Source organism: Entelurus aequoreus, linkage group LG25 (assembly GCF_033978785.1).
Source record: "Entelurus aequoreus isolate RoL-2023_Sb linkage group LG25, RoL_Eaeq_v1.1, whole genome shotgun sequence".
Lineage (NCBI taxonomy): Eukaryota > Metazoa > Chordata > Actinopteri > Syngnathiformes > Syngnathidae > Entelurus > Entelurus aequoreus.
This window is the reverse complement of record NC_084755.1, coordinates 7,769,975-7,783,993: the sequence shown is the minus strand read 5'-3', so window position 1 is coordinate 7,783,993 and position 14,019 is coordinate 7,769,975.

Sequence of the window (14,019 nt, the reverse complement as noted above, 5' to 3'; positions counted from 1 at the left end):
CTTTTTAATGCAATCCATATGACAATTTGTCATATAAAATTCTGACTTTTATCACAATATTGCCAATTTTTTTTGTCGTTCTTCTTAAACAGTGACATTTTTTAAAGTAAAATTATTCATAATTTTGCCAAGGAAAATTCAGATTATTATTATAATATTGCCGACATTTTTATGTTTTCTTATAAAATTGTGACTTTTGTCGAGTAAAATCACGACTCTTTTCATAAAATTGCCAAAATGTTGAGCTTTTCTTGTAAAACCGCGACTGTTACTGAGTCAAATTCCAACTTTTATCATAATATTGCACAAATGTTCAGGTTTTCTTGTAAAATTCTGACTTGCGTTGAGTAAAATGATGACTTTTATTATAATACTGCCAAAATTCAAAGTTTTACTTGTGACATTTTTTTTTTTCTTTGTCTTTTTCTCACTTTTTCCTTATAAAATTGGGAACAATTTCTCATATGCTTTCTGTTTCAGTAACATCGCAATATTTTCTCGTAAAATTATTACTTTTTTATGTCAAATTATTACTTTTTAATGCAATCTATATGACAATTTGTCATATAAAATTCTGACTTTTATCACAATATTGCCAATTTTTTTGTCGTTCTTCTTAAACAGTGACATTTTTTAAAGTAAAATTATCCATCATTTTGCCAAGTAAAATTCAGATTATTATTATAATATTGCCGACATTTTTAAGTTTTCTTATAAAATTGTGACTTTTGTCGAGTAAAATTACGACTCTTTTCATAAAATTGCCAAAATGTTGAGCTTTTCTTGTAAAACCGCGACTGTTACTGAGTCAAATTCCAACTTTTATCATAATATTGCACAAATTTTCAGGTTTTCTTGTAAAATTCTGACTTGCGTTGAGTAAAATGATGACTTTTATTATAATACTGCCATAATTCTAAGTTTTACTTGTGACTTTTTTTTTTTTCTTTGTCTTTTTCTCACTTTTTCCTTATAAAATTGGGAACAATTTCTCATATTCTTTCTGTTTTAGTAACATTGCAATATTTTCTCGTAAAATTATTACTTTTTTATGTCAAATTATTACTTTTTAATGCAATCTATATGACAATTTGTCATATAAAATTCTGACTTTTATCACAATATTGCCAATTTTTTTGTCGTTCTTCTAAAACAGTGACACTTTTTTAAGTAAAATTATTCATAATTTTGCCAAGTAAAATTCAGATTATTATTGTAATATTGCCAACATTTTTACGTTTTCTTATAAAATTGTGACTTTTGTCGAGTAAAATTACGACTCTTTTCGTAAAATTGCCAAAATGTTGAGCTTTTCTTGTAAAACCGCGACTGTTACTGAGTCAAATTCCAACTTTTATCATAATATTGTACAAATGTTCAGGTTTTCTTGTAAAATTCTGACTTGCGTTGAGTAAAATGATGACTTTTATTATAATACTGCCAAAATTCTAAGTTTTACTTGTGAAATTTTTTTTTTTCTTTGTCTTTTTCTCACTTTTTCCTTATAAAATTGAGAACAATTTCTCATATTCTTTCTGTTTTAGTAACATTGCAATATTTTCTCGTAAAATTATTACTTTTTTATGTCAAATTATTACTTTTTAATGCAATCTATATGACAATTTGTCATATAAAATTCTGACTTTTATCACAATATTGCCAATTTTTTTGTTGTTCTTCTAAAACAGTGACACTTTTTTAAGTAAAATTATTCATAATTTTGCCAAGTAAAATTCAGATTATTATTGTAATATTGCCAACATTTTTACGTTTTCTTATAAAATTGTGACTTTTGTCAAGTAAAATTACGACTCTTTTCATAAAATTGCCAAAATGTTGAGCTTTTCTTGTAAAACCGCGACTGTTACTGAGTCAAATTCCAACTTTTATCATAATATTGCACAAATTTTCAGGTTTTCTTGTAAAATTCAGACTTGCGTTGAGTAAAATGATGACTTTTATTATAATACTGCCAAAATTCTAAGTTTTACTTGTGAAATTTTTTTTTTCTTTGTCTTTTTCTCACTTTTTCCTTATAAAATTGGGAACAATTTCTCATATTCTTTCTGTTTCAGTAACATTGCAATATTTTCTCGTAAAATTATTACTTTTTTATGTCAAATTATTACTTTTTAATGCAATCTATATGACAATTTGTCATATAAAGTTCTTAATTTTATCACAATATTGCCAATTTTTTTGTCGTTCTTCTAAAACAGTGACACTTTTTTAAGTAAAATTATTCATAATTTTGCCAAGTAAAATTCAGATTATTATTATAATATTGACAACATTTTTATGTTTTCTTATAAAATTGTGACTTTTGTCGAGTAAAATCACGACTCTTTTCATAAAATTGCCAAAATGTTGAGCTTTTCTTGTAAAACCGCAACTGTTACTGAGTCAAATTCCAACTTTTATCATAATATTGTACAAATTTTCAGGTTTTCTCGTAAAATTCTGACTTGCGTTGAGTAAAATGATGACTTTTATTATAATACTGCCAAAATTCTAAGTTTTACTTGTGAAATTTTTTTTTTTCTTTGTCTTTTTCTCACTTTTTCCTTATAAAATTGGGAACAATTTCTCATATTCTTTCTGTTTCAGTAACATTGCAATATTTTCTCGTAAAATTATTACTTTTTTATGTCAAATTATTACTTTTGAATGCAATCTATATGACAATTTGTCATATAAAGTTCTGACTTTTATCACAATATTGCCAATTTTTTTGTCGTTCTTCTAAAACAGTGACATTTTTTAAAGTAAAATTATTCATAATTTTGCCAAGTAAAATTCAGATTATTATTATAATATTGCCAACATTTTTAAGTTTTCTTATAAAATTGTGACTTTTGTCGAGTAAAATTATGACTCTTTTCATAAAATTGCCAAAATGTTAAGTTTTTCTTGTAAAACCGCGACTGTTACTGAGTCAAATTCCAACTTTTATCATAATATTGCACACATTTTCAGGTTTTCTTGTAAAATTCTGACTTGTGTTGAGTAAAATGACGACTTTTATTATAATACTGCCAAAATTCTAAGTTTTACTTGTGAAATTATTTTTTTTCTTTGTCTTTTTCTCACTTTTTCCTTATAAAATTGGAAAAAATTTCTCATATTCTTTCTGTTTCTGTAACAATATGCAATATTTTCTTGTAAAATTATAACTTTTTAATGTCAAATCATTACTTTTTAATGCAATTTATATGACAATAATTTGTCATATAAAATTCAGACTTTTATCACAATATTGCAAATTTTTTTGTCGTTCTTGTAAAACAGATGACATTTTTTAAAGTAAAATTACTCATCATTTTGCCAAGTAAAATTCTGATTATTAGTACAATATTGCCAAAATGTTAAAGTTTTCTTATGAAATTGTGACTTTTGTCGAGTAAAATTAGGACTCTTTTTCATTAAATTGCCATAATATTAAGCTTTTCTTGTAAAATTGCGGCGGTATAGCTCGGTTGGTAGAGTGGCCGTGCCAGCAACTTGAGGGTTCCAGGTTCGATCCCCGCTTCCGCCATCCTAGTCACTGCCATTGTGTCCTTGGGCAAGACACTTTACCCACCTGCTCCCAGTGCCACCCACACTGCTTTAAATGTAACTTAGATATTGGGTTACACTATGTAAAAGCGCTTTCACTAGAGAAAAGCGCTATATAAATATAATTCACTTTACTTATTGAGCAAAAGTCCAACTTTTATCGTAATATTGCACAAATGTTACATTTTTCTTGTCAAATTTTGACTTGCGTTGAGTAAAATGACATCTTTTATTATAATACTGACAAAATTCCACGTTTTTCTTGTGAAATTCCAACTAATTTTTCACAATGAGCTTTTTTTATATTTGCATAGTATGTATATATTATTAATGTTGCAAATACACATCTTTATATATCTAGAAAGGCTGGTCCTAAAGAGGTAGGCATTTTTTGTTAGGTCTCAAGAAGGTAACAAATACAAGTGTGTGTGTGTGTGTGTGTGTGTGTGTGTGTGTGTGTGTGTGTGTGTGTGTGTGTGTGTGTGTGTGTGTGTGTGTGTGTGTGTGTGTGTGCCAATTTTAGCTGGAAAGTCTCGTCAAAAGAACGAGGCCCCCCAAAAGCACCAAAAAACACCTCTTTCTGCACACACACACACATAAGAGGTGAAATAGCAGATAGGTGAGTCACGCTGTAAACACAAGGCTCATTACCAGACACCGTATAAGCTCCCGCGTACCGAGAGCGTCAGCAAGGAAGGAAACATCTTGTTTTGAGGCAGAAGAGGAACAAACGGACAGGGTTACATCAGAGCAGGCGACAGAATGAAAGAGGCGACCAAAGAAGACGCCGGGAGGGGTTTTTTTTTTTTTGCAGAGGAGGATAAGCGAGCCACATCGGCGCAATTAGTGGGCGTTCCTGCTGTGTGTTTGGCTGCATAGTTGCACACAAACACTTTGCATAAGGCAGGCTTGGACAGCTGCTGGACAGTTCATTAGGCACACCTGCACTATTGGCAAGAGACAATGTTCTGTTAAAATAGATCATAATGCTGAACTATATTAGCCTACTATCAAAATGACTTTAAAAAGTCTTATATAAGTGTTATAATGAAGTCAAAACATGATGTAAGTGTCTATATTAGCCTACTATCAAAATGACTTTAAAAGTCTTATACAAGTGTTATAATGAAGGCAACACATGATGTAAGTGTCCATATTAGCCTACTATCAAAATGACTTTAAAAGTCTTATATAAGTGTTATAATGAAGGCAACACATGATGTAAGTGTCTATATTAGCCTACTATCAAAATGACTTTAAAAGTCTTATATAAGTGTTATAATGAAGTCAAAACATGATGTAAGTGTCTATATTAGCCTACTATCAAAATGACTTTAAAAGTCCTTTACAAGTGTTATAATGAAGGCAACCCATGATGTAAGTGTCTATATTAGCCTACTATCAGAATGACTTAAAAAGTCGTATATAAGTGTTATAATGAAGGCAACACATGATGTAAGTGTCTATATTAGCCTACTATCAAAATGACTTTAAAAGTATTATATAAGTGTTATAATGAAGGCAACACATGATGTAAGTGTCTATATTAGCTATAATAGCCTACTATCAAAATGACTTTAAAAGTCTTATATAAGTGTTATAATGAAGGCAACACATGATGTAAGTGTCTATATTAGCCTACTATCAAAATGACTTTAAAAGTCTTATACAAGTGTTATAATGAAGTCAAAACATGATGTAAGTGTCTATATTAGCCTACTATCAAAATGACTTTAAAAGTCTTATACAAGTGTTATAATGAAGGCAACACATGATGTAAGTGTCCATATTAGCCTACTATCAAAATGACTTTAAAAGTCTTATATAAGTGTTATAATGAAGGCAACACATGATGTAAGTGTCTATATTAGCCTACTATCAAAATGACTTTAAAAGTCTTATATAAGTGTTATAATGAAGTCAAAACATGATGTAAGTGTCTATATTAGCCTACTATCAAAATGACTTTAAAAGTCCTTTACAAGTGTTATAATGAAGGCAACCCATGATGTAAGTGTCTATATTAGCCTACTATCAGAATGACTTAAAAAGTCGTATATAAGTGTTATAATGAAGGCAACACATGATGTAAGTGTCTATATTAGCCTACTATCAAAATGACTTTAAAAGTATTATATAAGTGTTATAATGAAGGCAACACATGATGTAAGTGTCTATATTAGCTATAATAGCCTACTATCAAAATGACTTTAAAAGTCTTATATAAGTGTTATAATGAAGGCAACACATGATGTAAGTGTCTATATTAGCCTACTATCAAAATGACTTTAAAAGTCTTATACAAGTGTTATAATGAAGGCAACACATGATGTAAGTGTCTATATTAGCCTACTATCACAATGACTTTAAAAGTATTATATAAGTGTTATAATGAAGGCAACACATGATGTAAGTGTCCATATTAGCCTACTATCAAAATGACTTTAAAAGTCTTATATAAGTGTTATAATGAAGGCAACACATAATGTAAGTGTCTATATTAGCCTATTATCAAAATGACTTTAAAAGTCTTATATAAGTGTTATAATGAAGTCAAAACATGATGTAAGTGTCTATATTAGCCTACTATCAAAATGACTTTAAAAGTCCTTTACAAGTGTTATAATGAAGGCAACCCATGATGTAAGTGTCTATATTAGCCTACTATCAGAATGACTTAAAAAGTCTTATATAAGTGTTATAATGAAGGCAACACATGATGTAAGTGTCTATATTAGCCTACTATCAAAATGACTTTAAAAGTATTATATAAGTGTTATAATGAAGGCAACACATGATGTAAGTGTCTATATTAGCTATAATAGCCTACTATCAAAATGACTATAAAAGTCTTATATAAGTGTTATAATGAAGGCAACACATGATGTAAGTGTCTATATTAGCCTACTATCAAAATGACTTTAAAAGTCTTATATAAGTGTTATAATGAAGTCAAAACATGATGTAAGTGTCTATATTAGCCTACTATCAAAATGACTTTAAAAGTCTTATACAAGTGTTATAATGAAGGCAACACATGATGTAAGTGTCTATATTAGCCTACTATCACAATGACTTTAAAAGTATTATATAAGTGTTATAATGAAGGCAACACATGATGTAAGTGTCTATATTAGCCTACTATCAAAATGACTTTAAAATAGTCTTATATAAGTGTTATAATGAAGACAACACATGATGTAAGTGTCTATATTAGCTATATTACCCTACTATCAAAATTACTTTAAAAGTATGATATAAGTGTTATAATGAAGGCAACACATGATGTAAGTGTCTATATTAGCCTACTATCAAAATGACTTTAAAAGTCTTACATAAGTGTTATAATGAAGACAACACATGATGTAAGTGTCCATATTAGCTATTATAGCTTACTATCAAAATTACTTTAAATGTCTTATATAAGTGTTATAATGAAGGCAACACATGATGTGTCTATATTAGCCTACTATCAAAATGACTTTAAAAGTCTTATATAAGTGTTATAATGAAGACAACACATGATGTAAGTGTCTATATTAGCCTACTATCAAAATGACTTTAAAATAGTCTTATATAAGTGTTATAATGAAGGCAACACATGATGTAAGTGTCTATATTAGCCTACTATCAAAATGACTTTAAAATAGTCTTATATAAGTGTTATAATGAAGGCAGCACATGATGTAAGTGTCTATATTAGCCTACTATCAAAATGACTTTAAAAGTCTTACATAAGTGTTATAATGAAGACAACACATGATGTAAGTGTCCATATTAGCTATTATTGCCTACTATCAAAATTACTTTAAAAGTCTTATATAAGTGTTATAATGAAGGCAACACATGATGTAAGTGTCTATATTAGCCTACTATCAAAATTACTTTAAAAGTCTTATATAAGTGTTATAATGATGGCAACACATGATGTAAGTGTCTATATTAGCCTACTATCAAAATGACTTTAAAAGTCTTATATAAGTGTTATAATGAAGACAACACATGATGTAAGTGTCTATATTAGCCTATTATCAAAATTACTTTAAAAGTCTTATATAAGTGTTATAATGATGGCAACACATGATGTAAGTGTCTATATTAGCCTACTATCAAAATGACTTTAAAAGTCTTATATAAGTGTTTAATTAAGGCAACACATGATGTAAGTGTCTATATTAGCTATAATAGCCTACTATCAAAATGACTTTAGAAATCTTATATAAGGGTTATATTGAAGACAACACATGATGTAAGTGTTTATATTAGCTATATTAGCCTACTATCAAAATGACTTTAAAAGTCTTATATAAAAGTGTTATAATGAAGGAAACAAGTGTCTATATTGGCTATAATAGCGTACTATCAAAATGACTTCAAAAGTCTTATATTAGTGTTATAATGAAGGCAACACTTGATGTAAGTGTCTATATTAGCCTACTATCAAAATGACTTTAAAAGTCTTATATAAGTGTTATAATGAAGGCAACACTTGATGTAAGTGTCTATATTAGCCTACTATCAAAATGACTTTAAAAGTCTTATATAAGTGTTATAATGAAGGTAACACATGATGTAAGTGTCTATATCAGCCTACTATCAAAATCACTTTAAAGTCTTATATAAGTGTTATAATGAAGGCAACACATGATGTAAGTGTCCATATTAGCTATAATAGCCTACTATCAAAATTACTTTAAAAGTCTTATATAAGTGTTATAATGAAGGCAACACATGATGTAAGTGTCTATAATAGCCTACTATCAAAATGACTTTAAAAGTCTTATATAAGTGTTATAATGAAGGCAACACTTGATGTAAGTGTCTATAATAGCCTACTATCAAAATTACTTTAAAAGTCTTATATAAGTGTTATAATGAAGACAACACATGATGTAAGTGTCTATATTAGCCTACTATCAAAATTACTTTAAAAGTCTTATACAAGTGTTATAATGAAGACAACACATGATGTAAGTGTCTATATTAGCCTACTATCAAAATTACTTTAAAAGTCTTATGTAAGTGTTATAATGAAGACAACACATGATGTAAGTGTCTATAATAGCCTACTATCAAAATTACTTTAAAAGTCTTATATAAGTGTTATAATGAAGACAACACATGATGTAAGTGTCTATATTAGCTATAATAGCCTACTATCAAAATGACTTTAAAAGTCTTTTATAAGTGTTATAATGAAGGCAACACATGATGTAAGTGTCTATATTAGCTATATTACCCTACTATCAAAATGACTTTAAAAGTATTATATAAGTGTTATAATGAAGGCAACACATGATGTAAGTGTCTATATTAGCCTACTATCAAAATTACTTTAAAAGTCTTATATAAGTGTTATAATGAAGACAACACATGATGTAAGTGTCCATATTAGCTATTATAGCCTACTATCAAAATTACTTTAAAAGTATTATATAAGTGTTATAATGAAGGCAACACATGATGTAAGTGTCTATATTAGCCTACTATCAAAATTACTTTAAAAGTATTATATAAGTGTTATAATGAAGACAACACATGATGTAAGTGTCTATATTAGCCTACTATCAAAATGACTTTAAAATAGTCTTATATAAGTGTTATAATGAAGGCAACACATGATGTGTCTATATTAGCCTACTATCAAAATGAGTTTAAAATAGTCTTATATAAGTGTTATAATGAAGACAACACATGATGTAAGTGTCTATATTAGCTATATTAGCCTACTATCAAAATGACTTTAAAAGTCTTATATAAGTGTTATAATGAAGGCAACAAATGATGTAAGTGTCTATATTAGCCTACCATCAAAAGGACTTTAAAAGTCTTATATATGTGTGTAAATGAAGGCAACACATGATGTAAGTGTCTATATTAGCCTACAATCACAATGACTTTAAAAGTCTTATATAAGTGTTATAATGAAGGCAACACATGATGTAAGTGTCTATATTAGCCTACTATCAAAATGACTTTAAAAGTCTTATATAAGTGTTATAATGAAGGCAACACATGATGTAAGTGTCTATATTAGCCTACTATCAAAATGACTTTAAAAGTCTTATATAAGTGTTATATTGAAGGCAACAATTGTCTATATTAGCTATAATAGCCTACTATCAAAATGACTTTAAAATAGTCTTATATAAGTGTTATAATGAAGACAACACATGATGTAAGTGTCTATATTAGCTATATTACCCTACTATCAAAATGACTTTAAAAGTATTATATAAGTGTTATAATGAAGGCAACACATGATGTAAGTGTCTATATTAGCTATAATAGCCTACTATCAAAATGACTTTAAAAGTCTTATATAAGTGTTATATTGAAGGCAACAATTGTCTATATTAGCTATATTAGCCTACTATCAAAATGACTTTAAAGGCCTACTGAAATGAAATTTTTTTATTTAAACGGGGATAGCAGATCTATTCTATGTGTCATACTTGATCATTTCGCGATATTGCCATAATTTTGCTGAAAGGATTTAGTATAGAACAGGGGTCGGCAACCCAAAATGTTGAAAGAGCCATATTGGAGCAAAAATACAAAAACAAATCTGTCTGGAGCCGCAAAAAATTAAAAGCCATATTACATGTGTCATGAGATATAAATGTAATTAAGAGGACTTAAAGGAAACTAAATGACCTCAAATATAGCTACAAATGAGGCATATGCAATATGTACATATAGCTAGCCTAAATAGCATGTTAGCATCGATTAGCTTGCAGTCACGCAGTGACCAAATATGTCTGATTAGCACTCCACACAAGTCAATAACATCAACAAAACTCACCTTTGTGCACTCATGCCCAACGTTAAAAGTGTGGTGGACAAAATGAGATAGAAAAAGTGGCATAAAACACGTCCTAGAAAGTCGGAGAAAGTTATACATGGAAACAAACTATACGGCGAGTTCAAGGACCGCCAAAATTAGTAGGACAAAACGGCGCTCGCCAAATACTCGAATCAGTGAAGCATATTTAATATAAACAGTGTGATTTATAACAATTAGCGAGGTTTATGTCATGTTTGTCCTCCTACAGAAACCATACTAAAACAAAAAAATAGATTTTTTTCCCCTCATCTTTTTCCATTCTTCATACATTTTTGAAAAATCTCCAGAGAGCCACTAGGGCGGCGCTAAAGAGCCGCATGCGGCTCTAGAGCCGCGGGTTGCCGACCCCCGGTATAGAAGAACGACGATAAAGATTGCAACTTTTGGTATCTGATAAAAAAAGGCTTGCACCTACCGGAAGTAGCGTGACGTAGTCAGTTGAACATATACGCAAAGTTCCCTATTGTTTACAATGATGGCCGCATGAAGTGAGAGAGATTCGGACCGAGAAAGCGACAATTTCCCCATTAATTTGAGCGAGGATGAAAGATTTGTGGATGAGGAAAGTGCAAGTGAAGGACTAGTGGGGAGTTGAAGCTATTCAGATAGGGAAGATGCTGTGAGAGCCGGGGGTGACCTGATATTCAGCTGGGAATGACTACAACAGTAAATAAACACAAGACATATATTTACTCTATTAGCCACAACACAACCAGGCTTATATTTAATATGACACAAATTAATCCTGCATAAAAACACCTAAGTCTTTGTTATGCTAACTCCTAGCTCCTATGCTAGCTCCTAGCTCCATAGAACACGCCAATACAATTCAAACACCTGATCAACACACACAATCACTCAGCCCAAAAGACCGTTCACCTAACCCAAGGTTCATAAAGCTTATATATTTTAAAAAAGTTACGTACATACGCAAAAAAAAGCCAAAGCTGCATACTCACAGTAGCACGTCTGCGTCTTTGTCATCCAAATCAAAGTAATCCTGGTAAGAGTCTGTGTTGTCCCAGTTCTCTACAGGCGTCTGTGTATCCAAGTCAAAAGTCCTCCTGGTTAGAGTCTCTGTTATCCGAGTTCTTCCATCTTGACTGCATCTTTCGGGAATGTAAACAAAGAAGCGCCGGCTGTGTACTGTTGTTGCTGACTACGTTCGAAAAATACGTCCATTTCGCACCGACAACTTTCTTCTTTGCTTGCTCGGCTTCCTTCTCCATAATGCAATGAACATGATTGCAACAGATTCACGAACACAGATGTCCAGAATACTGTGGAATTATGAAATGAAAACAGAGCTTTTTCGTATTGGCTTCAATGTGGAAGGCATACCCGTGTTCCCCGGTCTACGTCACGCGCATACGTCATCCTCAGAGGCGTTTCGAACCGGAAGTTTAGCGGCAAATTTAAAATGTCACTTTATAAGTTAACCCGGCCGTATTGGCATGTGTTATAATGTTAAGATTTCATCATTGATGTATAAACTATCAGACTGCGTGGTCGGTAGTAGTGGGTTTCAATAGGCCTTTAAAATAGTCTTATATAAGTGTTATAATGAAGACAACACATGATGTAAGTGTCTTTATTAGCTATATTACCCTACTATCAAAATTACTTTAAAAGTATTATATAAGTGTTATAATGAAGGCAACACATGATGTAAGTGTCTATATTAGCCTACTATCAAAATGACTTTAAAATTCTTATATAAGTGTTATAATGAAGACAACACATGATGTAAGTGTCTATATTAGCCTACTATCAAAATGACTTTAAAAGTCTTATATAAGTGTTATAATGAAGACAACACTTGATGTAAGTGTCTATATTAGCCTACTATCAAAATGACTTTAAAAGTCTTATGTAAGTGTTATAATGAAGGCAACACATGGTGTAAGTGTCTATATCAGCCTACTATCAAAATCACTTTAAAGTCTTATATAAGTGTTATAATGAAGGCAACACATGATGTAAGTGTCCATATTAGCTATAATAGCCTACTATCAAAATTACTTTAAAAGTCTTCTATAAGTGTTATAATGAAGGCAACAATTGATGTAAGTGTCTATAATAGCCTACTATCAAAATTGCTTTAAAAGTCTTATATACGTGTTATAATGAAGACAACACATGATGTAAGTGTCTATATTAGCCTACTATCAAAATTACTTTAAAAGTCTTATATAAGTGTTATAATGAAGACAACACATGATGTAAGTGTCTATATTAGCCTACTATCAAAATTACTTTAAAAGTCTTATATAAGTGTTATAATGAAGACAACACTTGATGTAAGTGTCTATATTAGCCTACTATCAAAATGACTTTAAAAGTCTTATATAAGTGTTATAATGAAGGCAACACATGGTGTAAGTGTCTATATCAGCCTACTATCAAAATCACTTTAAAGTCTTATATAAGTGTTATAATGAAGGCAACACATGATGTAAGTGTCCATATTAGCTATAATAGCCTACTATCAAAATTACTTTCAAAGTCTTCTATAAGTGTTATAATGAAGGCAACACATGATGTAAGTGTCTATAATAGCCTACTATCAAAATTGCTTTAAAAGTCTTATATAAGTGTTATACTGAAGACAACACATGATGTAAGTGTCTATATTAGCCTACTATCAAAATTACTTTAAAAGTCTTATATAAGTGTTATAATGAAGACAACACATGATGTAAGTGTCTTTATTAGCTATATTACCCTACTATCAAAATGACTTTAAAAGTATTATATAAGTGTTATAATGAAGGCAACACATGATGTAAGTGTCTATATTAGCCTACTATCAAAATGACTTTAAAATTCTTATATAAGTGTTATAATGAAGACAACACATGATGTAAGTGTCTATATTAGCTATAATAGCCTACTATGAAAATGACTTTAAAAGTCTTATATAAGTGTTATAATGAAGACAACACATGATGTAAGTGTCCATATTAGCTATTATAGCCTACTATCAAAATTACTTTAAAAGTCTTATATAAGTGTTATAATGAAGGCAACACATGATGTAAGTGTCTATATTAGCCTACTATCAAAATGACTTTAAAAGTCTTATATAAGTGTTATAATGAAGACAACACATGATGTAAGTGTCTATATTAGCCTACTATCAAAATGACTTTAAAATAGTCGTATATAAGTGTTATAATGAAGGCAACACATGATGTAAGTGTCTATATTAGCCTACTATCAAAATGACTTAAAATAGTCTTATATAAGTGTTATAATGAAGACAACACATGATGTAAGTGTCTATATTAGCTATATTACACTACTATCAAAATTACTTTAAAAGTATTATATAAGTGTTATAATGAAGGCAACACATGATGTAAGTGTCTATATTAGCCTACTATCAAAATGACTTTAAAATAGTCTTATATAAGTGTTATAATGAAGGCAGCACATGATGTAAGTGTCTATATTAGCTATATTAGCCTACTATCAAAATGACTTTAAAAGTCTTATATAAGTGTTATAATGAAGGCAACACATGATGTAAGTGTCTATATTAGCCTACTATCAAAATGACTTTAAAATAGTCTTATATAAGTGTTATAATGAAGGCAGCACATGATGTAAGTGTC